This window comes from Bombina bombina, chromosome 2, assembly GCF_027579735.1.
Source record: "Bombina bombina isolate aBomBom1 chromosome 2, aBomBom1.pri, whole genome shotgun sequence".
In the NCBI taxonomy this organism is placed as follows: Eukaryota; Metazoa; Chordata; class Amphibia; order Anura; family Bombinatoridae; genus Bombina; species Bombina bombina.
In genome coordinates, this window is record NC_069500.1 from 98784786 (window position 1) to 98808567 (window position 23782).

The window sequence follows — 23782 nt, forward strand, 5'->3', positions numbered from 1 at the left end:
AGCCATCCTCTTCTTCCCGACGACTAACGACGAATGGATATTCCTTTAAGGGACGTCATCCAAGATGGCGTCCCTTCAATTCCGATTGGCTGATAGGATTCTATCAGCCAATCGGAATTAAGGTAGGAAAAGTTCAATCCGATTGGCTGATCCAATCAGCCAATCAGATTGAGCTCGCATTCTATTGGCTGTTCCGATAACTCTCACAATCCGCTGCTCATCGCCCCGTACTTGGTGCGCGGCTTTTTGACAGCTTTATTGATAACTTAGGCGAAATTTTGCCGGTCCGCGGCAGCGATGGTAGGCGAGCTTAGGTGTGACGTATTGAACCAGCGAAGGCAGGTAAAGTAGACACGTTGATAACTACCCCCCATGGGCTCAAAGATATGAGGTTTCAGGTGTTAGAAAACAAAAGACAGTCAAAGGGCTTTAACATAGAGATACACACATATACATGTCTAAATATTAATATATATATATACTGTGTATATATATATATATATGTTTATATGTGTGTACATATGTATTTACAGATATATATACACATATAAACACATAAATACATATGTACACATATATAGACACACACACACATATATATATATATATATATATATATATATATATACAGGGAGTGCAGAATTATTAGGCAAATGAGTATTTTTATTAGGCAACTTCCTTTCCTTTGGCAAAATGGGTCAAAAGAAGGACTTGACAGGCTCAGAAAAGTCAAAAATAGTGAGATATCTTGCAGAGGGATGCAGCACTCTTAAAATTGCAAAACTTCTGAAGCGTGATCATCGAACAATCAAGCGTTTCATTCAAAATAGTCAACAGGGTTGCAAGAAGCGTGTAGAAAAACCAAGGCGCAAAATAACTGCCCATGAACTGAGAAAAGTCAAGCGTGCAGCTGCCAAGATGCCTCTTGCCACCAGTTTGGCCATATTTCAGAGCTGCAACATCACTGGAGTGCCCAAAAGCACAAGGTGTGCAATAATCAGAGACATGGCCAAGGTAAGAAAGGCTGAAAGACGACCACCACTGAACAAGACACGCAAGCTGAAACGTCAAGACTGGGCCAAGAAATATCTCAAGACTGATTTTTCTAAGGTTTTATGGACTGATGAAATGAGAGTGAGTCTTGATGGGCCAGATGGATGGGCCCGTGGCTGGATTGGTAAAGGGCAGAGAGCTCCAGTCCGACTCAGACGCCAGCAAGGTGGAGGTGGAGTACTGGTTTGGGCTGGTATCATCAAAGATGAGCTTGTGGGGCCTTTTCGGGTTGAGGATGGAGTCAAGCTCAACTCCCATTCCTACTGCCAGTTTCTGGAAGACACCTTCTTCAAGCAGTGGTACAGGAAGAAGTCTGCATCCTTCAAGAAAAACATGATTTTCATGCAGGACAATGCTACATCACACGTGTCCAAGTACTCCACAGCGTGGCTGGCAAGAAAGGGTATAAAAGAAGAAAATCTAATGACATGGCCTCCTTGTTCACCTGATCTGAACCCCATTGAGAACCTGTGGTCCATCATCAAATGTGAGATTTACATGGAGGGAAAACAGTACACCTCTCTGAACAGTGTCTGGGAGGCTGTGGTTGCTGCTGCACGCGATGTTGATGGTGAACAGATCAAAACACTGACAGAATCCATGGATGGCAGGCTTTTGAGTGTCCTTGCAAAGAATGGCTATATTGGTCACTGATTTGTTTTTGTTTTGTTTTTGAATGTCAGAAATGTATATTTGTGAATGTTGAGATGTTATATTGGTTTCACTGGTAAAAATAAATAATTGAAATGGGTATGTATTTGGTTTTTGTTAAGTTGCCTAATAATTATGCACAGTAATAGTCACCTGCACACAAAGATATCCCCCTAAAATAACTATAACTAAAAACAAACTAAAAACTACTTCCAAAACTATTCAGCTTTGATATTAATGAGTTTTTTGGGTTCATTGAGAACATGGTTGTTGTTCAATAATAAAATTAATCCTCAAAAATACAACTTGCCTAATAATTCTGCACTCCCTGTATATACGTATATAAATATATATATATATATAAATATATATATATATATATATATATATATATATATTTATATATGCATTGGAGCCCTTTGCAGTCAAGTACTGTAGATGAAACCATGTAAAAGTATATGTATGCAATATTCATTTTTAATAAAGTGTTATACTGTGTATTTACTGTAATTCTTTCACATTCCAATGTTCTGCACATAGCAGAATATGTTCTATATATTTTAAAATAGATCTTCCTATATATACCTGTATATATGTATACCTATATATAATCATCTTGATATATAGCTATGTATATATATTGTACCAAAAATAGCATCAGATATATGTAGAAATATGTATTTATGAATACATAGAACATATTCTTCTATGTGAAGAACATTGGAATGGGAAATATTAATATGTTCATGTTGGGTTAGTGCATGAGTAGGGTGCTAGGTTTTTCCCACTTTTTTTGCTCAATTGACTTCTATAGGGCAATACATTAACGCCTGTGCAATATTCAAACTTTGGCTTTTTGCGTGCTTTGTGTTAGCGCGCGAGCGATAACTTTTTACTTTTACTTTCAACTTTTAATATGAGCTCTACCCAAGGCACACAAAAAGCTTACTTCTAGTGAAGATAGGGTGCGAGCGGGACCGTTAAATACCACTCCACTTGTAATCTGGCCCTCTATATTTGTATATATTTTCTTATTTGTGTTCTATTTGTGTGGATCCAATGTATATATTAAAAGTTTTATATGTTTATATAATTTTGAGCTATTTATGTTTCTAAATAATCTCTTTTAGAATTAAGTATGTATTTATTTTAATTAAAAGAACAGCCAATAGAATGCGAGCTCAATCTGATTGGCTGATCGGATCAGCCAATCGGATTGAACTTGATTCTGATTGGCTGATTCCATCAGCCAATCAGAATATTCCTACCTTAATTCCGATTGGCTGATAGAATCCTATCAGCCAATCGGAATTCGAGGGACGCCATCTTGGATGACGTCATTTAAAGGAACCGTCATTTGTCGTTCAGTCGTCGGCCAGGATGGATGTTCCGCGGTGGAGGTCTTCAGGATGCTGCCGCTTCGCTCCGGATGGATGCCGCTTGGATGAAGACTTCAATCGGATGGAAGACCTCTTCTGGCTCGCTTGGATGAAGACTTCAGCCGGATCATGGACCTCTTCAGCCCCCCGCTTGGGCTTGGATCAGGACATCGGAGGAGCTCTTCTGGACCGATCGGTGAACCTGGTATGGTGAAGACAAGGTAGGATGATCTTCAGGGGCTTAGTGTTAGGTTTATTTAAGGGGGGCTTGGGTTAGATTAGGGGTATGTGGGTGGTGGGTTGTAATGTTGGGGGGCTTGGGTATTGTATGTTTTTTTTTACAGGCAAAAGAGCTGTATTTCTTGGGGCATGCCCCGCAAAGGGCCCTGTTCAGGGCTGGTAAGGTAAAAGAGCTTTGAACTTTAGTAATTTAGAATAGGGTAGGGCATTTTTTTATTTTGGGGGGCTTTGTTATTTTATTAGGGGGCTTATAGTAGGCGTAATTAGTTTAAAATTGTTGTAATATTTTTCTTATGTTTGTAAATATTTTTTTATTATTTGTAACTTAGTTCTTTTTTATTTTTTGTACTTTAGCTAGTTTATTTAATTGTATTTATTTGTAGCAATTGTATTTAATTAATTTATTGATAGTGTAGTGTTAGGTTAATTGTAGGTAATTGTAGGTAGTTTATTTAATTAATTTATTGATAGTCTAGTGTTAGGTTTATTTGTAACTTAGGTTAGGATTTCTTTTACAGGCAAATTTGTAATTATTTTAACTATTTTAGCTATTAAATAGTTCTTAACTATTTAATAGCTATTGTACCTGGTTAAAATAAATACAAAGTTACCTGTAAAATAAATATAAATCCTAAAATAGCTATAATATAATTATAATTTATATCGTAGCTATATTAGGATTTATTTTACAGGTAAGTATTTAGCTTTAAATTGGAATAATTTATTTAATAAGAGTTAATTAATTTCGTTAGATTTAAATTATATTTAACTTAGGGGGGTGTTAGTATTAGGGTTAGACTTAGCTTTAGGGGTTAATACATTTATTAGAATAGCGGCGAGATTCGGTCGGCAGATTAGGGGTTAATAATTGAAGTTAGGTGTCGGCGATGTTAGGGAGGGCAGATTAGGGGTTAATACTATTTATTATAGGGTTAGTGAGGCGGATTAGGGGTTAATAACTTTATTATAGTAGCGCTCAGGTCCGGTCGGCAGATTAGGGGTTAATACTATTTATGATAGGGTTAGTGAGGCGGATTAGGGGTTAGTAACTTTATTATAGTAGCGCTCAGGTCCGGTCGGCAGATTAGGGGTTAATAAGTGTAGGCAGGTGGAGGCGACGTTGTGGGGGGCAGATTAGGGGTTAATAAATATAATATAGGGGTCGGCGGTGTTAGGGGCAGCAGATTAGGGGTACATAAGGATAACGTAGGTGGCGTTCGGCAGATTAGGGGTTAAAAATTTTTTTTCGAGTGTCGGCGATGTGGGGGGACCTCGGTTTAGGGGTACATAGGTAGTTTATGGGTGTTAGTGTACTTTAGAGTACAGTAGTTAAGAGCTTTATAAACCGGCTTTAGCCCAGAAAGCTCTTAACTACTGACTTTTTTCCTGCGGCTGGAGTTTTGTCGTTAGATGTCTCACTTCAGACACGACTCTAAATACCGGAGTTATAAAAATCCCATTGAAAAGATAGGATACGCAATTTACGTAAGGGGATCTGCGGTATGGAAAAGTCGCGGCTGGAAAGTGAGCGTTAGACCCTATTTTGAGTGACTCCAAATACCGGTGGTAGCCTAAAACCAGCGTTAGGAGCCTCTAACGCTGGTTTTCACGGCTACCGCCAAACTCTAAATCTAGGCCGGAATGTTTTAGCGATGCTAGCTTTAGAATAATTTAATTCACTTTGTTGTTTATTATAACTCTGCATTCCTTTCCTATTTCTCTTCTAGTTCTCAAATAGATAAAACACACACAGGTCTAGTTTACAAGTGGAGCGCTATTTTGTGTGAGATTTCTAGCATAAATTGTGCCCTTTTGAAATCCATACTACAAGTTTCTACAAGTTTTTATCTGTGCACTCATATTACAAGTTGAAAGTAAAGTTTTTTCACTCGAGAATTATTATTGCTCAAGTGCAAGTTATTAGAGTACAAATAAACCACAATTCCCATTCTAAAGGTACAAGAAGCATACCGTTATAGGTAGGGTGACCATATTATAAAAAAGGGACATATATGAAAAACACATATGTCAGGGCTGTTTTCAGGGATGTTTAAATAAATATTTTGTAAAAAAAAACCTGACATACACTGTATTTTTTATATGTGTTCCTTTTTAAAGCGGTAATATGGTCACCCTAGTTATAGGCCACATTACGAGTGGAGCACAATATTCCGCTTTTCGCAAGCGCAATATTTGCGCTCCGCTCATAATACCTGTGCGCGCAATTGTGCGCTGGTATCAGAAGTGGCCCGCAAAGCCAATGCGAGGTCGAGAGAACGCATCCATAGGTTTGAATAGGAGCCTTGTTCTCATGCTGACAGACACGGCATGAGAACCTAGCACAGCGAAGGGGTTAATCACCCAGCAATAGGCAGCAAATCTAAATATATATGTATATGAATATTTATTTTTTAAATGTGTTTATATGTGTATATGCATTATTAACACATAAATATATATGTATTTAAGCATATCCATATATATTTATAGAGAACACACCGTTCCTATAGACTTCAATGTAAAAGCAGTTTTCAGTACCTTTTTTTCTAACACCCCACACCTGCCAACTTTAACCCTCATAACTGCTTTTTGCAGTTATTTTCATAAAAAATAAAAATGCTACAATATTTTATTTAATAAAAACTATAGGAAGAGAAAGCCACAATCCGCTGAAGTTGCAAAACTCATACAAGGCCAAACAAACACTGTAAAACAACCTACGCGTTTTGTGCCTTTGAGGGCACTTCGTCAGGGACTGCTTTGTAAGGAGTTTGGAATACTCCCCTTGCAATCCTCTACAGTGCCGGCAGAGGAACTACAAGGCACGTCTTCCATTGGGTCACATGACCTTTCCAAGTGAGGCACCAATCTATTGAGCCCGGTCAGCTACAGGTGTCTTTCCGCATACTCAGTGAAGCTCGGTACCTGCTACATAGTGGTGAGGTAACACGGGAGATGGCCACCAGTTACCTCGTATGCTTGCCAGGTATACACTTCTGCAAATAAGGTATGAACCAGCTTATCACCTGCCTTTTACTGCTGTTACAACTATGTCTTGCAAGTGAACGTGCTACTTTCTTGTAAGTACAGCGTCACTATACACAGTTACATTCAGCGTCAACTAAATTGTTACTTTGGCTGGAGTAGCAGTCTTATTCTACATATTAATACAGCGTTACCTGTTGTTGATGTTGTTGCATGCTGTTTGATCGATACAGGACACTCCATTAACAACGGTTACTTTGCAAGTTGTTAAAAATCTTTCAACCGGTGTGTGCTCATTTTGGTATCATTGGATTTAATAAAAAACTACTCTACACTGTATTTTGGGGGTCAATTGGGGGACATTTAAGAAAATTAACCATAGATCTAATCTCTGGTTAATTTTCTAAGTACTAATTGCTACCGCAAGCTCGCAGTAGCAATAATCAGCCACTTGTAAAGGCTGCTTATTCATTGTGCACCTGTAATTTGCCCATTTACAGGTGTGTGACAAATTATTACTCCACTTGTAATCTAGCCCTTTGTGTATTAACCTTTTCACTTCCAAAATAATATCAAAAGAATAACAAAAGCAGACATTAGATTGGTCATGGTGAGTGTCATAAGTTAATTACATTCTGTATTGTCTTCTCTATTTCTCTAATTTCTATTCTATTTCTCTAATTAATTGTATGACTTAGCTGCTGTATCAACCCAGTCATATAGCAAAATGTTTTCACCTTGGCCTGAATTCTAGAACAATTTAGACATAGGGGTCAATTTATTATAGGTTGAGCGGACATGATTCGCTGTAGCAAATCATTTCTGCCTGACTTCGCTAAATGCCGACAGCATATGCTGTCAGCATTTAACATTGCACAAGCATTTCTTGTGAAATGCTTGTGCAATGCCACCCCCTGCACATTTGCGGCTAATCAACCACTAGCAGGGGGTGTCAATCATTCTGATCATATTGGATCGGGATGATTGCAGTCCACCACCTAAAACGGCATCTTTATATATATATATATATATATATATATATATATATATATATATATATATATATATATATCCAAATAACCCTTATATTGTAAAATATGTATTAGACATGTGCACAGACAAAAGTTTTCTTTTGGTTGAATCATTGATGAAGTTAGGCTGGGACACCCATTTAAAGGGTCTGAGAAAGCAGGAAGAGAAGCCCCTCCCCTGCTTTATAAATCTACAAAACAGTTATACAGTGTCCCTTTAATTATACATAAATACAGTATGCAAATTAATGCCGAGATTTAGAGTTCTGCGTTAACCGTCAAAAGCAGAGTTAAGGGGTCCTAACGCTGCTTTTTACCGCCCGCTGGTATTTAGAGTCAGTCAGGAAAGGCAAATGTAGAGAAAGAAATCCGGAATCTTGTAAATCTTAATCCAAGTTTATTGGGTTAAAATAGCAACAACACTTGTTACAGCATACTGAGGTACAGCACTGGGTGGTGGTCACTACTGCTGACGCGTTTCGGCTTTCCCCGCCGTAGTCATAGCATAGTAGATGACCATCATCCTGTGTTTTAAAAAGGCTGAAAAACCTTCCCATTGGTTAAGAAAAAACACACCCTCCAATTTGTGCTGCTTTGAATCTACTAACACTGTGCTAAACTGGGTTAGTAAAATCTTTTAAAACAGTTTTCTTCCTTGGCTTGGTTTCTGACAGATATCCCGACAGTATTTTGACTTATAACCTAAGTTTTTTATATATCATAGGTCCTCAGTCTATGTGTGTTTAAAATGCTTATTAGCTCATTTAAACTGATGTCAAAAATTGATTTGGATTGTATTGACGTAATTAGGTACTTATATATTTGCTTGGAAGGGGTTAAATTATGAGTCACACATAGTGTCAGTGGTTAGCTATTCACTCAATTTAATGACATTGTTATATGCTTTATATGTTTGTTTAAATGTATGATGTGCATATTTATTTGTTGGTTAGTTGTATCAGGTTCTGGTGGTACTAAAGTGGTTCCTACTTTCATATCTTTCAATCTATTAAATTTTATTTGGATACTTATAATTGGTCGTTAGATTATATTGCTTTTATTCAATCTTTATTTTTAGATAATTATTTCTCTATCCCTGTATAGATTTGGACTACCTCCAGAAATTGATCAGGTCAAACTCACTGTTAAGACCGGAGGGCCATATAGTTCCCAGTTTAAGTATCCAATATACTTCTTCTCTTGCTAAAAGTAGAGATCTATCTCCTCCCCTCACTGGTGGCAGGACATGTTTTGCAATTGTCCAATTTAGTGTGGTACTCTTTCTGTCATGGATTAATCGAAAATGTGTAATCAATGGTGTAGTGAGTTCTCCATGCTTGATGTCATTAACATGTTCCCGGATTCTTGACCTTACCTCTCTTGTGGTCATGCCTACGTACTGTAGGTTGCATTCTGAGCAAGTTAATATGTAGACCCCATGGTTAGTTCTACAATTGTAGCATCTGTCATGTGAGAAGCGCTCACTTGTTGTGGTGCTAACAAATTCATCTCCTTGCGAAAGGTGTTTGCAAGCTATGCACTCTTTATAGTGGCATCTATAAACTCCCTTGGTACTCAGCCATGAGCTGATTACCCTGTCGTGAGTGTTTTTAGAGCTTCTCATCAAAGTGGGGGCTACTCTGTTTCCTATCGTTTTGCCCTTTCTAAATGCAAAACGACAACCCTTGCTCGCTATGTCTGCCAAGCCATCATCAGCCGTTAGTAAAGGAAAGTGTTTTGAGATGATACTGCAAACTTACCCAAATTGGTCACTATATGTGGTAAGGAAAGTGTTTTTTTGTGTATTCCCCTCCTTTATTGATCTCCTTCCTTGTTTTAGGAAAGAGTCCCTGTCTCTTTTACTTACATCTTTTTCAATGGCTTTAATCATGGGTTTTGAGTACTCTCTAGAGACTAACCTATCAGTAAGCTCTTTAGCTTGAATTTCGTATGAGGATTTGGTTGAACAATTTCTGAGTGTCCTTACAAACTGTCCCTTCGCAGTTGATGTTCTCGGCATTAAACTCAAAAGTAAAGCCTAGGCCTAAGTTGTTACTATTAAGCTCCTCAATAAACTGATGGATTTTAGTCTCATCTCCTTGCCATATTATCAAGAGGTCATCAATAAACCTCTTGTAAAAGGCAATGTTTGTCCTGAATTGATTTCTATCTCCATAGATGTGGGACCGCTCCCACCACCCCATGTAGAGGTTAGCGTAGGAGGGGGCAAACTTGGCCCCCATCGCAGTCCCACATCTCTGGAGATAGAAGACATCATCAAAGCAAAAATAGTTGTGGGTGAGTAGGTAATTTGTGACCTGTAGTATGAAGCTACAATGTTCCTCTTCAAATTTACCTGATCTGGTCAGAAAAAAATGGACAGCTTTCAATCCTTCCTTGTGCGGTATGGAGGAATAAAGTGACTTGACGTCTATTGTGACCCAGACATTGTCTTTATTCCAACCCTGATCTTTCAATAGGCCTAGCAAGTGTTTGGTGTCTATTAGATAGCTCTGTAGCTCCTCCACAAAAGGTTGGAGTATTGCGTCCAGCCATTGTGATAATTTTTCAGTCAGGAAAGGGTCTAAAGCTCACTTTCCAGCCGCGACTTTTCCATACCGCAGATCCCATTACGCCAATTACGTATCCTATCTTTTCAATGGGATCTTCCTAACGCCAGTATTTAGAGTCTTTGCTGAAGTGAGCGGTAGATCCTCTACCGACAAGACTCCAGCCACAGAAAAAAGTCAGGAGTTAAGAGCTTTCTGGGCTAACGCCGGTTCATAAAGCTCTTATCTACTGTGCTCTAAAGTACACTAACACCCATAAACTACCTGTGTACCCCTAAACCGAGGTCCCCCCACATCACCGCCACTCTAATAAAAATTTTTAACCCATAATCTGCCGACCGCACACCGCCGCCACCAGAACAGCCAATAGAATGTGAGCTCAATCTGATTAGCTGATTGGATCAGCCAATCCGATTGAACTTGAATCTGATTGGCTGATTCAATCAGCCAATCATATTTTTTCTACCTTAATTCCGATTGGCTGATAGAATCCTATCAGCCAATCGGAATTCGAGGGACGCCATCTTGAATGACGTCACTTAAAGGAACCTTCATTCGTTGTCTAGTCGTCGGGAGAAGAGGATGTTCCGTGCCGGAGGTCTTGAAGATAGAGCCGCTACTCGTCGGATGGATGAAGATAGAAGATGCTGCTTGGATGAAGATGTTTGCCGGTCCGGATGTCCTCTTCTGCCCAGATAGGATGAAGACTTTTGCAGCTCCGGATGTCTTCTTTTGGTCCATCGCTGCTCGAGTGAAGACGACTCAAGGTAGGGAGATCTTCAGGGGGGTAGTGTTAGGTTTATTTAAGGGGGGTTTGGGTTAGAGTAGGGGTATGTGGGTGGTGGGTTGAAATGTTGGGGGGTGGTATTGTGTTTTTTACAGGCAAAAGAGCTGATTTCTTTGGGGCATGCCCCGCAAAAAGCACTTTTAAGGGCTGGCTAGGTAATAGAGCTGTTAAATTAGATTAGGGTAGGGATTTTTTTTTATTTTGGGGGGGTTTGTTATTTTATTAGGGGGCTTAGAGTAGGTGTAATTAGCTTAAAATTTGTGTAATCTTTTTATGTTTTGTAATTTAGTGTTTGTTTTTTTTGTAATTTAGTTTAGTTTATTTAATTGTAGGTACTTGTAGTTAATTGATTTAATTTATTTATTGATAGTGTAGTGTTAGGTTTAATTGTAACTTAGGTTAGGATTTATTTTACAGGTAATTTGGTAATTATTTTAACTAGGTAGCTATTAAATAGTAAATAACTATTTAATAGCTATTGTACCAAGTTAAAATAAATACAAAGTTGCCTGTAAAATAAATATAAATCCTAAAATAGCTACAATATAATTATTCGTTATATTGTAGCTATATTAGGGTTTATTTTACAGGTAAGTATTTAGCTTTAAATAGGAAGACTTTAGTTAATAAGATTTAATTTATTTTGTTAGATAAAAATTATATTTAACTTAGAGGGGTGTTAGGGTTAGGGTTAGACTTAGCTTTAGGGGTTAATACATTTATTAGAGTAGCGGCGAGGTCCGGTCAGCAGATTAGTGGTTAATACTTGAAGTTAGGTGTCGCCGATGTTAGGGAGGGCAGATTAGGGGTTAAAACTATTTATTATAGGGTTTGCGAGGCGGGAGTGCAGCGGTTTAGGGATTAATACATTTATTATAGTGGCGGCGAGGTCCGGTCGGCAGATTAGGGGTTAATAAGTGTAGGTAAAGTAGCGGTGACATTGGGGGGGGGCAGATTAGGGGTTAATAAATATAATATAGGGGTCGGCGATGTTAGGGGCAGCAGATTAGGGGTACATAGGTATAATGTAGGTTGCGGCGGTGTCCAGAGCGGCAGATTAGGGGTTCATAATAAAATAGCAGGGGCGGCAGATTAGGGGTTAATAAGTGTAAGGTTAGGGGTGTTTAGACTCGGGGTACATGTTAGGGTGTTAGGTGCAGACTTAGAAACTGATAAAGAAAAGAAAAGAAAAGAAAAAGAAAAGAAAAGAAAAATCCCAGGCGCCTACCCTAAGGAGGCTAGGTTAGAGTATAATTGGATGGAGAGCCAAATTGGTCTAAAATGTGTTTTTAATACATAAATAAAGGTAAATACATGGTAAAAACAAGTTCAATACAAAACTATCATGGATCCATGGTACATTACATATATCATATAAAAAACTTGGGTTAAAAAACAGATAAAAACAGGTCAAATTTAAATATAAGCGATTTAGTCAGCAAGGTGTTTCACAAAAACAATTTCCAATTTTAAAAAACAATAATAGACAATCTTATTAAAACATCCAGGTTGAAGCAGGGTAAAAAATTCACGGTGAAGTGGTGTAAAAAATAGATGTGAAAGAATCAGAGATAAACAATAAAGCTTGCAATGCCAATCGATATGGAATCCAAAAAAATGTCAAATGTGCAAAAAAATGTCAAATGTGCAAAAAAATGTGCAAGAAAGAACGAAGTGTACAAAAAGAGTCTCTAGTCCTATGGAATGTAGGGAATATATTCCAGTAATTTCGATTCTCTGAGGGATGGTGATAGAAATGTCAGAAAGGTGCAGATGCACCAGCAATCAATGTAGCAATATCACAGAAAAAACAGTGTTGTTTGTAAACGATGTGAAAAAATAATAGTAAAAAGGGTAGATATTCAAAAAGGCGTTGAAAAAATTGATGTAAAAGTGAGAAAAAGTGAGAAAAAGTCTTTTGATGGTGGTACTCCTAGTGGTCTCCAAAACGTATGTGACTTCAATAATAGGTGTTGGAATGGGATGTGAAAAATAAAAATGAAGAATAAAAATAAAAAATAAAATGTAGATATAAAAAACTCGAACAATCACCTGTGGAAAAAACAGAAACACAATATAGTGTAGATGGTCCTAAGGATGTTGTAAATAATAGAATAAGGCTTACCAGTGCTGGTCAACGCGTTTCGGCCTGTGTCAGGCCTTTATCAAGACTGGTTTAGGATGGTTAATGGTAGCCTTTTATAGAGTGTTTGACCGGATGTAGCTGAATACCTACTTCCGGTTTGGCGAAATTTGTTACTTTGGCCAAATGGTTTTAATCTTGGTTTTATTGAGTGTAGTAGAGTGGGGTATTTACCCAACAGCGTGCTTAAAATTGAATATTTTAGCTTTTCAATTTTGGCCTGTGGTTCTCCATTCTCGGAATCTCCGTTATTTCCGTGACGTCACTTCCGGTCTAGGTAATTTATGTGATCGGATAATAACGATCTAGGGCCAAAATATTTTGATCTATAATCATGGGGTGTTCTTTTAGAAGTTTAGGGGAGTTTGCTTACTTACTATTTAATGTATTTGCTATTTGTACTATTTTTGCTTTTCATTATTATTAGGTCCGTAAACAGACCGACCTGATTGGTCGTGACGTCACGGCCTCCGGATAGCGCCTTTGATTGGTTTTTAAAAAATTGTGTGTCAGTTGCCCAACTATTCGATAGGTGTACTATCTGGCTGTGTCGATTGGGTATTCAAGAGGTGTGTCTCTTATCCCACTTTTTGATAGGTATAAAATCGGACAATAACAATGGTCCTAATATGTAGATATATAAGAGACGATATGTATTACAATTGTAAGCTTAGTGTTATTCTAACAGACTATAATGTTTTTAATTAAGATCTTAGTGTTTAAAGTGTCGTTTGTGACTGCATGAATGCCATATCAGTTTAATCATTATAATCTTTATAAGATCAGAATAATAGTATATTTCATGATATCTAGGAATCTTGTCTCTCAATCGGTCATCCGTAATTAACCCTTTTGTAGGGGCTATTTTGAAGAGGACAGTACATATGTGGGAGATAAAACTTTGTTTATAAATATGACTGTGTGAATGGCTTGCTCCTAGTAAATGGGGACCAGAATCCTCGGAGTTAGATTTAGATATTTAGGAGACTGAGGAAATCGAGTTTGGTGTTACTGCTTAGATATGCCCTCAATCGTATAGATCTCCTGTAGGTATGGGCTGAATGTTATTTTACTTTTTGCTTTCTATTGTCTTCTAAGGGAATATGGGGGCTAAGGAGTATTGGAATATTTTACATAAAAAGTTTTTATCATTAGAGTATGTATTCTTCTCGTCAGTAACTTTTTATTAATAATATAACCTAATCAAAAACGGGTTATCATATTATTACTTTCTGTGTTTATTACATAGAGGAATATAAATGCTCTTTAACTTTGGTTAATACCGCTTAGTTGGATTTGGTAATCTTACTTTTCTGTATTTATTTCTTTTCATAGAGGAATACAAGTGCTAGATAGCTTACATTAATACCTAACTTATGTTTATGGGCTGTTGAAATTTGGGGATCTCATATAAAGCTTGAGAGGATTTACAAAACTTTGGGTGAGGAATTCTTGTTTCAGTACCTGACTTAGAACAGGCTATATTGCTACTCTTCATTTAGCTTCTAGACTTAGAACAGGCTATGTTGCTACTCTTCATTTAGTTTCTAGTTGGTGTTTGTTGCTGCTTATCTGAGCTTAGAGTTTGATTCGAGAATGAGAGAGAGAGAGAGAGAGAGAGAGGGGAAGCGGGACTTCTTTATCAGAGGTGGTTTATTTCAAAGACAAATCTGTGGTGTCCAGTGTGGTTAAACCATATTGAAAAGATGTGACAAGTCCTCTTTATTATTCAGGCCTCTTGGGTATAGGCAATCTAGGTTAAAAATCCACCTGGATTCGGCTGTAAGAAGTCTTTTTCCATAATTTCCTCCTCTCCAATCCTTTTTTATCTTTTGTATCCCTAAAAAAGTGAGGTCTTTGGTGTTACCTTTGTGTTTCTCTGCGAAATGTTTATATAAAGCTGTCTCTGTGTTTGATTTTTCAATGAGTAGTAGATGCTCTCGTATTCTGTCCTTCAAGGGCCTGGAAGTCTGGCCCACATATTGCAGGCCGCAGGTACATTGAAGCATATAGATGATGCCCTTGTCATTGCATTTGAGTAAGTCCTTGACTTTGTATGTTTCTTTAGTATTGTGGCAAATAAACGTTGTTGTTTTTATGCCATGTTTGCAGGACTTGCATGACAAGCAGGGGAAGAACCCTTTTATTTCTTTCCCAAATACATTGGTTACTCCAGTGCCCTTTTTCTTGGGTATACTTGGGGCTAGTTTATTTTTCAAGTTTTTAGTTTTTCTATAGATAAACTTAGGTTCGGTTGGGAGGTCTTCACCTATTAGATCATCGTCTTTTAATATGCCCCAATGTCTTTTAAATATCTTTTCGATAATGTACCTGTTATCACTATACTCAGTGATCATCGGTACATGTAATATCCTTTCTTTCATTGCTAATTTTGGTTGCTTGTATTTTGTGAGTGCAGATCTGTCGATCATCCTAACTTCTTGGATTTTTTGATCCAACTTTATCTCGTTGTACCCTCTCTCAAGAAATTTGGACTTAGTTATCTTGGCCTGTTCTTCCCATTTATCTATGGTCGAGCAATTCTTTCTCATTCTCAACAGTTGACTCTTTGGAATGTTATTTTTCCAGTTGGAATGGTGGCAGCTTGTCATATGTATATAATTATTGCTGTCGACTGGTTTAAAGTGTGTTGAGGTTTCTAATTGACCATTTTTCACTTCGATTTTCAAGTCTAGGAAGATGATCTCTGTCAGGCTACTGGTATATGTGAAATGAAGATTATTCTCATTTTTGTTCATAATTTCGAAAGTAAAGTCAAGATCCGATTGCGTCCCCTTCCACACTATTAAAATATCGTCGATGTAACGACGATAGAGGACCAGGTCCGCGCTAGCTGGGCAAGATTCCCAAAAGATATGCTCCCATTTACCCATATATAGGTTAGCATAGCTTGGCGCGAACCTGGTCCCCATTGCGGTTCCGCAAATTTGTTGATAATATTGCCCGTTATTACTGAAGTAATTGTGGTGTAGTATATACTGAATACTGTCTAGGATGAATTTCCTTTGTTCCTCTAGCATCTCGTTATCCTTCTTCAGGAAATATTCAACCCCTTCCAATCCTTCTTGGTGTGGGATGCAGGTGTAAAGTGAAGTGACATCACAAGTTGCTAAAATGTAGCCTTCCTCCCATGGTATATTTTCCAATAGATTTAAGACCTGAGTGGAATCTTTCAGGTAGGAGGGAAGTTTTTGAACATATTTCTGTAAATTCAGATCTACATACTCCGATAGATTGCTGCTTAATGCTCCAATACCTGAAACTATCGGTCTTCCGGGGGGCTTTTGTAGCGATTTGTGAATTTTGGGTAGATGGTATATCACAGGGGTTATGGGATGGTTTATGTTGATGTAGTTGTATTCTCTCTCGGTGAGTATCCCTTTTTCTTTTGCTTTATCCAGTATGGTCATTAGTTCTCTCTTGTATGGTACCAACGGATTAGAACGTAGTTTACAGTAGGTGTTTTGGTCACTCAGTATCCTTTCATTTTCCGATTCGTAGTCACTCCTGTTCATCACTACGATGCCTCCTCCCTTATCGGCTGGTTTTATGCTTAAATTGTGGTTGTTTTCAAGATCTTTGATTGTTTTCAACTGTTGTTTTGTCAAATTGTGTTTTCTTATTTCAAGTTTCTTCTGCTGAATGTCTCTAATTTCTCGACATACTATATTTTCAAATGTTTCTATGGCTACTCCTTTGCTCGCCACTGGATAGAAGGTTGATTTAGGTTTAAGGTCTGTATGTCTGTAGGGATCTGTATATTCTCTTGGTGTATAGGCCAATTTTTCAACTGGGGGCCTTGAGAAAAACCTTTTGAGTGTGAGTTTCCTCACAAATTCCTTGGTGTTGATGAATGTTTGGAATTTATCCAAACTTTTAGTTGGAGCAAAGGATAATCCAAATTTCAAGATTGAATTTTCTTCTTTCGTTAGGGCATGTGTACTTAGATTAAAAATGCCCTTATTATTACTTGCATTTTTATCTTGTTCATGTTCCTGATTTGTTTTCATATTTGGTTTCTTATTTAGTTTGATTCCTCCTCTCCTTCCTCGATGTGTTTTCTTTTTGATGCTTTTGGTTTTTCTGGTCCTCCATTTATATGAGTCTTTAAGAGCTTGTCCTTCTCTTTGCTGGGTGGGTGATCCGACCCTAAAAAAGAGGAGGATGAAGGTAGGATCTCAATATTTGGGATGATAGGTGTATGTGGATCGTCTCTTAATTCCGTTCTTTTACTACAGTGTTGGATCCTCCACTCATCTTTTCTGTTTGCTTCATTCAATGTCCTTCTTGGGTTTTCTTCTCGAGTACCCTTATGATCACCTTTTAATAGAGGTGTTCTATAAGTCTCCTTCTGTGTATGGTTGGAGTAATCTCTTCTTTTGTATTCTCCAGAGTTGATGTTGTCTCTCTGTTGATAAAAGGCAGGTATCCATTCGTTTCGTCTATTCCCATGTGTCCACCTATGTTGGTGTTGTCTTCTTTGTGGGTAGTAATCTTCCCTCCAGTTGGAGTTTTGATATCTTGGTATCCTATTTTCAGAATGATTCCATCCGTTATTCCATTGTTGTATCCTTCCATTTGGGGAATAGTGGACTCTGGACCTCATATATCCCCTTCTTTCTGGAGTGTGATTGTAGTAATTACCTCTTTTTTCGGGGATATAATCATCTCTGTGTCCTTTGTCTCTGTAGTCATTATATTCCCTGTAGTTGTTTCTGTAGTTTTGTTGTCTGAAATTCTGCCTATATCTAGGTCTTTGTCCTCGGTTTGGGTATGGTGATCTTCTATGGTCATTTCTTCTTGACTCGTAATCATAATAGTTAGGTTTATTAAACTGTTCATCATTATGTGGACGTCTCCTGTGCTCACGCTTGTTCTCTGGAACTTGTGTATCGTCCCCATGTTTCAGTCTCTGTATCGTTTTTGAGCTTTCAATCTTTTCTCTCTCTCCCTCAGTTTCCTCATTTTTGGTCACGGACTCCCTTTCGTGATCCTTGCTTTCTTTATTTTCAAGTTCCCTCATTAGTTTTTTGGTTTTTTTCTGAATAACATCCTCTCTAGCTTTTTTAACTCTTTTCACCAAATTATCTCTTTTTTCTACGAGTTCTTTCGACTCATGTCCGGAATGTTCTAAATTTAGCAAAATGGCTTCATTTTCTTTAATCTCATAATCCATCTCTGTAGTAAGAGCTTCTCTATATTCAATAATTAGCCTCATCAACTGCCTTGATGTGTTTACTAACACCTTTTTCCATTTTTCAGTGATGGAATCAGACAGTGGGAATGCACACTCTTTATGAGTGATTAAACCTTTCGGTATGATATCCAATTCTAGACATTTTCTTAAAAAGGAAATTTCGGCCTTAAATTTGACTTCCGAAATTAATAACTTTTCTAAGTCTTTAAAAATGGACTGTATATCAATAGTTTCCTCCTCGTCAACTTCAATGCTAATTAATTTGGTATGTTGGTTAACATCTATAAGTACCTCCTGTCTTAATGAATTCAGTGAATCCATCTTGGTGTATATAATTAATATTTAATTATTTAATTCCACTTGGCCGCTAAGGACTGGCTAGGATGGGTTAGAATCAATTAAAATAGAGAAAACCTCAGCGCCTAATGGTAACCTCTAAGCCTAGGGAGGGGGACTCCTAGCAGGTGCCCAATGGTTAAAGCAGATAAAGAAAAGAAAAATCCCAGGCGCCTACCCTAAGGAGGCTAGGTTAGAGTATAATTGGATGGAGAGCCAAATTGGTCTAAAATGTGTTTTTAATACATAAATAAAGGTAAATACATGGTAAAAACAAGTTCAATACAAAACTATCATGGATCCATGGTACATTACATATATCATATAAAAAACTTGGGTTAAAAAACAGATAAAAACAGGTCAAATTTAAATATAAGCGATTTAGTCAGCAAGGTGTTTCACAAAAACAATTTCCAATTTTAAAAAACAATAATAGACAATCTTATTAAAACATCCAGGTTGAAGCAGGGTAAAAAATTCACGGTGAAGTGGTGTAAAAAATAGATGTGAAAGAATCAGAGATAAACAATAAAGCTTGCAATGCCAATCGATATGGAATCCAAAAAAATGTCAAATGTGCAAAAAAATGTCAAATGTGCAAAAAAATGTGCAAGAAAGAACGAAGTGTACAAAAAGAGTCTCTAGTCCTATGGAATGTAGGGAATATATTCCAGTAATTTCGATTCTCTGAGGGATGGTGATAGAAATGTCAGAAAGGTGCAGATGCACCAGCAATCAATGTAGCAATATCACAGAAAAAACAGTGTTGTTTGTAAACGATGTGAAAAAATAATAGTAAAAAGGGTAGATATTCAAAAAGGCGTTGAAAAAATTGATGTAAAAGTGAGAAAAAGTGAGAAAAAGTCTTTTGATGGTGGTACTCCTAGTGGTCTCCAAAACGTATGTGACTTCAATAATAGGTGTTGGAATGGGATGTGAAAAATAAAAATGAAGAATAAAAATAAAAAATAAAATGTAGATATAAAAAACTCGAACAATCACCTGTGGAAAAAACAGAAACACAATATAGTGTAGATGGTCCTAAGGATGTTGTAAATAATAGAATAAGGCTTACCAGTGCTGGTCAACGCGTTTCGGCCTGTGTCAGGCCTTTATCAAGACTGGTTTAGGATGGTTAATGGTAGCCTTTTATAGAGTGTTTGACCGGATGTAGCTGAATACCTACTTCCGGTTTGGCGAAATTTGTTACTTTGGCCAAATGGTTTTAATCTTGGTTTTATTGAGTGTAGTAGAGTGGGGTATTTACCCAACAGCGTGCTTAAAATTGAATATTTTAGCTTTTCAATTTTGGCCTGTGGTTCTCCATTCTCGGAATCTCCGTTATTTCCGTGACGTCACTTCCGGTCTAGGTAATTTATGTGATCGGATAATAACGATCTAGGGCCAAAATATTTTGATCTATAATCATGGGGTGTTCTTTTAGAAGTTTAGGGGAGTTTGCTTACTTACTATTTAATGTATTTGCTATTTGTACTATTTTTGATTTTCATTATTATTAGGTCCGTAAACAGACCGACCTGATTGGTCGTGACGTCACGGCCTCCGGATAGCGCCTTTGATTGGTTTTTAAAAAATTGTGTGTCAGTTGCCCAACTATTCGATAGGTGTACTATCTGGCTGTGTCGATTGGGTATTCAAGAGGTGTGTCTCTTATCCCACTTTTTGATAGGTATAAAATCGGACAATAACAATGGTCCTAATATGTAGATATATAAGAGACGATATGTATTACAATTGTAAGCTTAGTGTTATTCTAACAGACTATAATGTTTTTAATTAAGATCTTAGTGTTTAAAGTGTCGTTTGTGACTGCATGAATGCCATATCAGTTTAATCATTATAATCTTTATAAGATCAGAATAATAGTATATTTCATGATATCTAGGAATCTTGTCTCTCAATCGGTCATCCGTAATTAACCCTTTTGTAGGGGCTATTTTGAAGAGGACAGTACATATGTGGGAGATAAAACTTTGTTTATAAATATGACTGTGTGAATGGCTTGCTCCTAGTAAATGGGGACCAGAATCCTCGGAGTTAGATTTAGATATTTAGGAGACTGAGGAAATCGAGTTTGGTGTTACTGCTTAGATATGCCCTCAATCGTATAGATCTCCTGTAGGTATGGGCTGAATGTTATTTTACTTTTTGCTTTCTATTGTCTTCTAAGGGAATATGGGGGCTAAGGAGTATTGGAATATTTTACATAAAAAGTTTTTATCATTAGAGTATGTATTCTTCTCGTCAGTAACTTTTTATTAATAATATAACCTAATCAAAAACAAGTTATCATATTATTACTTTCTGTGTTTATTACATAGAGGAATATAAATGCTCTTTAACTTTGGTTAATACCGCTTAGTTGGATTTGGTAATCTTACTTTTCTGTATTTATTTCTTTTCATAGAGGAATACAAGTGCTAGATAGCTTACATTAATACCTAACTTATGTTTATGGGCTGTTGAAATTTGGGGATCTCATATAAAGCTTGAGAGGATTTACAAAACTTTGGGTGAGGAATTCTTGTTTCAGTACCTGACTTAGAACAGGCTATATTGCTACTCTTCATTTAGCTTCTAGACTTAGAACAGGCTATGTTGCTACTCTTCATTTAGTTTCTAGTTGGTGTTTGTTGCTGCTTATCTGAGCTTAGAGTTTGATTCGAGAATGAGAGAGAGAGAGAGAGAGAGGGGAAGCGGGACTTCTTTATCAGAGGTGGTTTATTTCAAAGACAAATCTGTGGTGTCCAGTGTGGTTAAACCATATTGAAAAGATGTGACAAGTCCTCTTTATTATTCAGGCCTCTTGGGTATAGGCAATCTAGGTTAAAAATCCACCTGGATTCGGCTGTAAGAAGTCTTTTTCCATAATTTCCTCCTCTCCAATCCTTTTTTATCTTTTGTATCCCTAAAAAAGTGAGGTCTTTGGTGTTACCTTTGTGTTTCTCTGCGAAATGTTTATATAAAGCTGTCTCTGTGTTTGATTTTTCAATGAGTAGTAGATGCTCTCGTATTCTGTCCTTCAAGGGCCTGGAAGTCTGGCCCACATATTGCAGGCCGCAGGTACATTGAAGCATATAGATGATGCCCTTGTCATTGCATTTGAGTAAGTCCTTGACTTTGTATGTTTCTTTAGTATTGTGGCAAATAAACGTTGTTGTTTTTATGCCATGTTTGCAGGACTTGCATGACAAGCAGGGGAAGAACCCTTTTATTTCTTTCCCAAATACATTGGTTACTCCAGTGCCCTTTTTCTTGGGTATACTTGGGGCTAGTTTATTTTTCAAGTTTTTAGTTTTTCTATAGATAAACTTAGGTTCGGTTGGGAGGTCTTCACCTATTAGATCATCGTCTTTTAATATGCCCCAATGTCTTTTAAATATCTTTTCGATAATGTACCTGTTATCACTATACTCAGTGATCATCGGTACATGTAATATCCTTTCTTTCATTGCTAATTTTGGTTGCTTGTATTTTGTGAGTGCAGATCTGTCGATCATCCTAACTTCTTGGATTTTTTGATCCAACTTTATCTCGTTGTACCCTCTCTCAAGAAATTTGGACTTAGTTATCTTGGCCTGTTCTTCCCATTTATCTATGGTCGAGCAATTCTTTCTCATTCTCAACAGTTGACTCTTTGGAATGTTATTTTTCCAGTTGGAATGGTGGCAGCTTGTCATATGTATATAATTATTGCTGTCGACTGGTTTAAAGTGTGTTGAGGTTTCTAATTGACCATTTTTCACTTCGATTTTCAAGTCTAGGAAGATGATCTCTGTCAGGCTACTGGTATATGTGAAATGAAGATTATTCTCATTTTTGTTCATAATTTCGAAAGTAAAGTCAAGATCCGATTGCGTCCCCTTCCACACTATTAAAATATCGTCGATGTAACGACGATAGAGGACCAGGTCCGCGCTAGCTGGGCAAGATTCCCAAAAGATATGCTCCCATTTACCCATATATAGGTTAGCATAGCTTGGCGCGAACCTGGTCCCCATTGCGGTTCCGCAAATTTGTTGATAATATTGCCCGTTATTACTGAAGTAATTGTGGTTTAGTATATACTGAATACTGTCTAGGATGAATTTCCTTTGTTCCTCTAGCATCTCGTTATCCTTCTTCAGGAAATATTCAACCCCTTCCAATCCTTCTTGGTGTGGGATGCAGGTGTAAAGTGAAGTGACATCACAAGTTGCTAAAATGTAGCCTTCCTCCCATGGTATATTTTCCAATAGATTTAAGACCTGAGTGGAATCTTTCAGGTAGGAGGGAAGTTTTTGAACATATTTCTGTAAATTCAGATCTACATACTCCGATAGATTGCTGCTTAATGCTCCAATACCTGAAACTATCGGTCTTCCGGGGGGCTTTTGTAGCTATTTGTGAATTTTGGGTAGATGGTATATCACAGGGGTTATGGGATGGTTTATGTTGATGTAGTTGTATTCTCTCTCGGTGAGTATCCCTTTTTCTTTTGCTTTATCCAGTATGGTCATTAGTTCTCTCTTGTATGGTACCAACGGATTAGAACGTAGTTTACAGTAGGTGTTTTGGTCACTCAGTATCCTTTCATTTTCCGATTCGTAGTCACTCCTGTTCATCACTACGATGCCTCCTCCCTTATCGGCTGGTTTTATGCTTAAATTGTGGTTGTTTTCAAGATCTTTGATTGTTTTCAACTGTTGTTTTGTCAAATTGTGTTTTCTTATTTCAAGTTTCTTCTGCTGAATGTCTCTAATTTCTCGACATACTATATTTTCAAATGTTTCTATGGCTACTCCTTTGCTCGCCACTGGATAGAAGGTTGATTTAGGTTTAAGGTCTGTATGTCTGTAGGGATCTGTATATTCTCTTGGTGTATAGGCCAATTTTTCAACTGGGGGCCTTGAGAAAAACCTTTTGAGTGTGAGTTTCCTCACAAATTCCTTGGTGTTGATGAATGTTTGGAATTTATCCAAACTTTTAGTTGGAGCAAAGGATAATCCAAATTTCAAGATTGAATTTTCTTCTTTCGTTAGGGCATGTGTACTTAGATTAAAAATGCCCTTATTATTACTTGCATTTTTATCTTGTTCATGTTCCTGATTTGTTTTCATATTTGGTTTCTTATTTAGTTTGATTCCTCCTCTCCTTCCTCGATGTGTTTTCTTTTTGATGCTTTTGGTTTTTCTGGTCCTCCATTTATATGAGTCTTTAAGAGCTTGTCTTGAAAAGACTTGAAAATCGAAGTGAAAAATGGTCAATTAGAAACCTCAACACACTTTAAACCAGTCGACAGCAATAATTATATACATATGACAAGCTGCCACCATTCCAACTGGAAAAATAACATTCCAAAGAGTCAACTGTTGAGAATGAGAAAGAA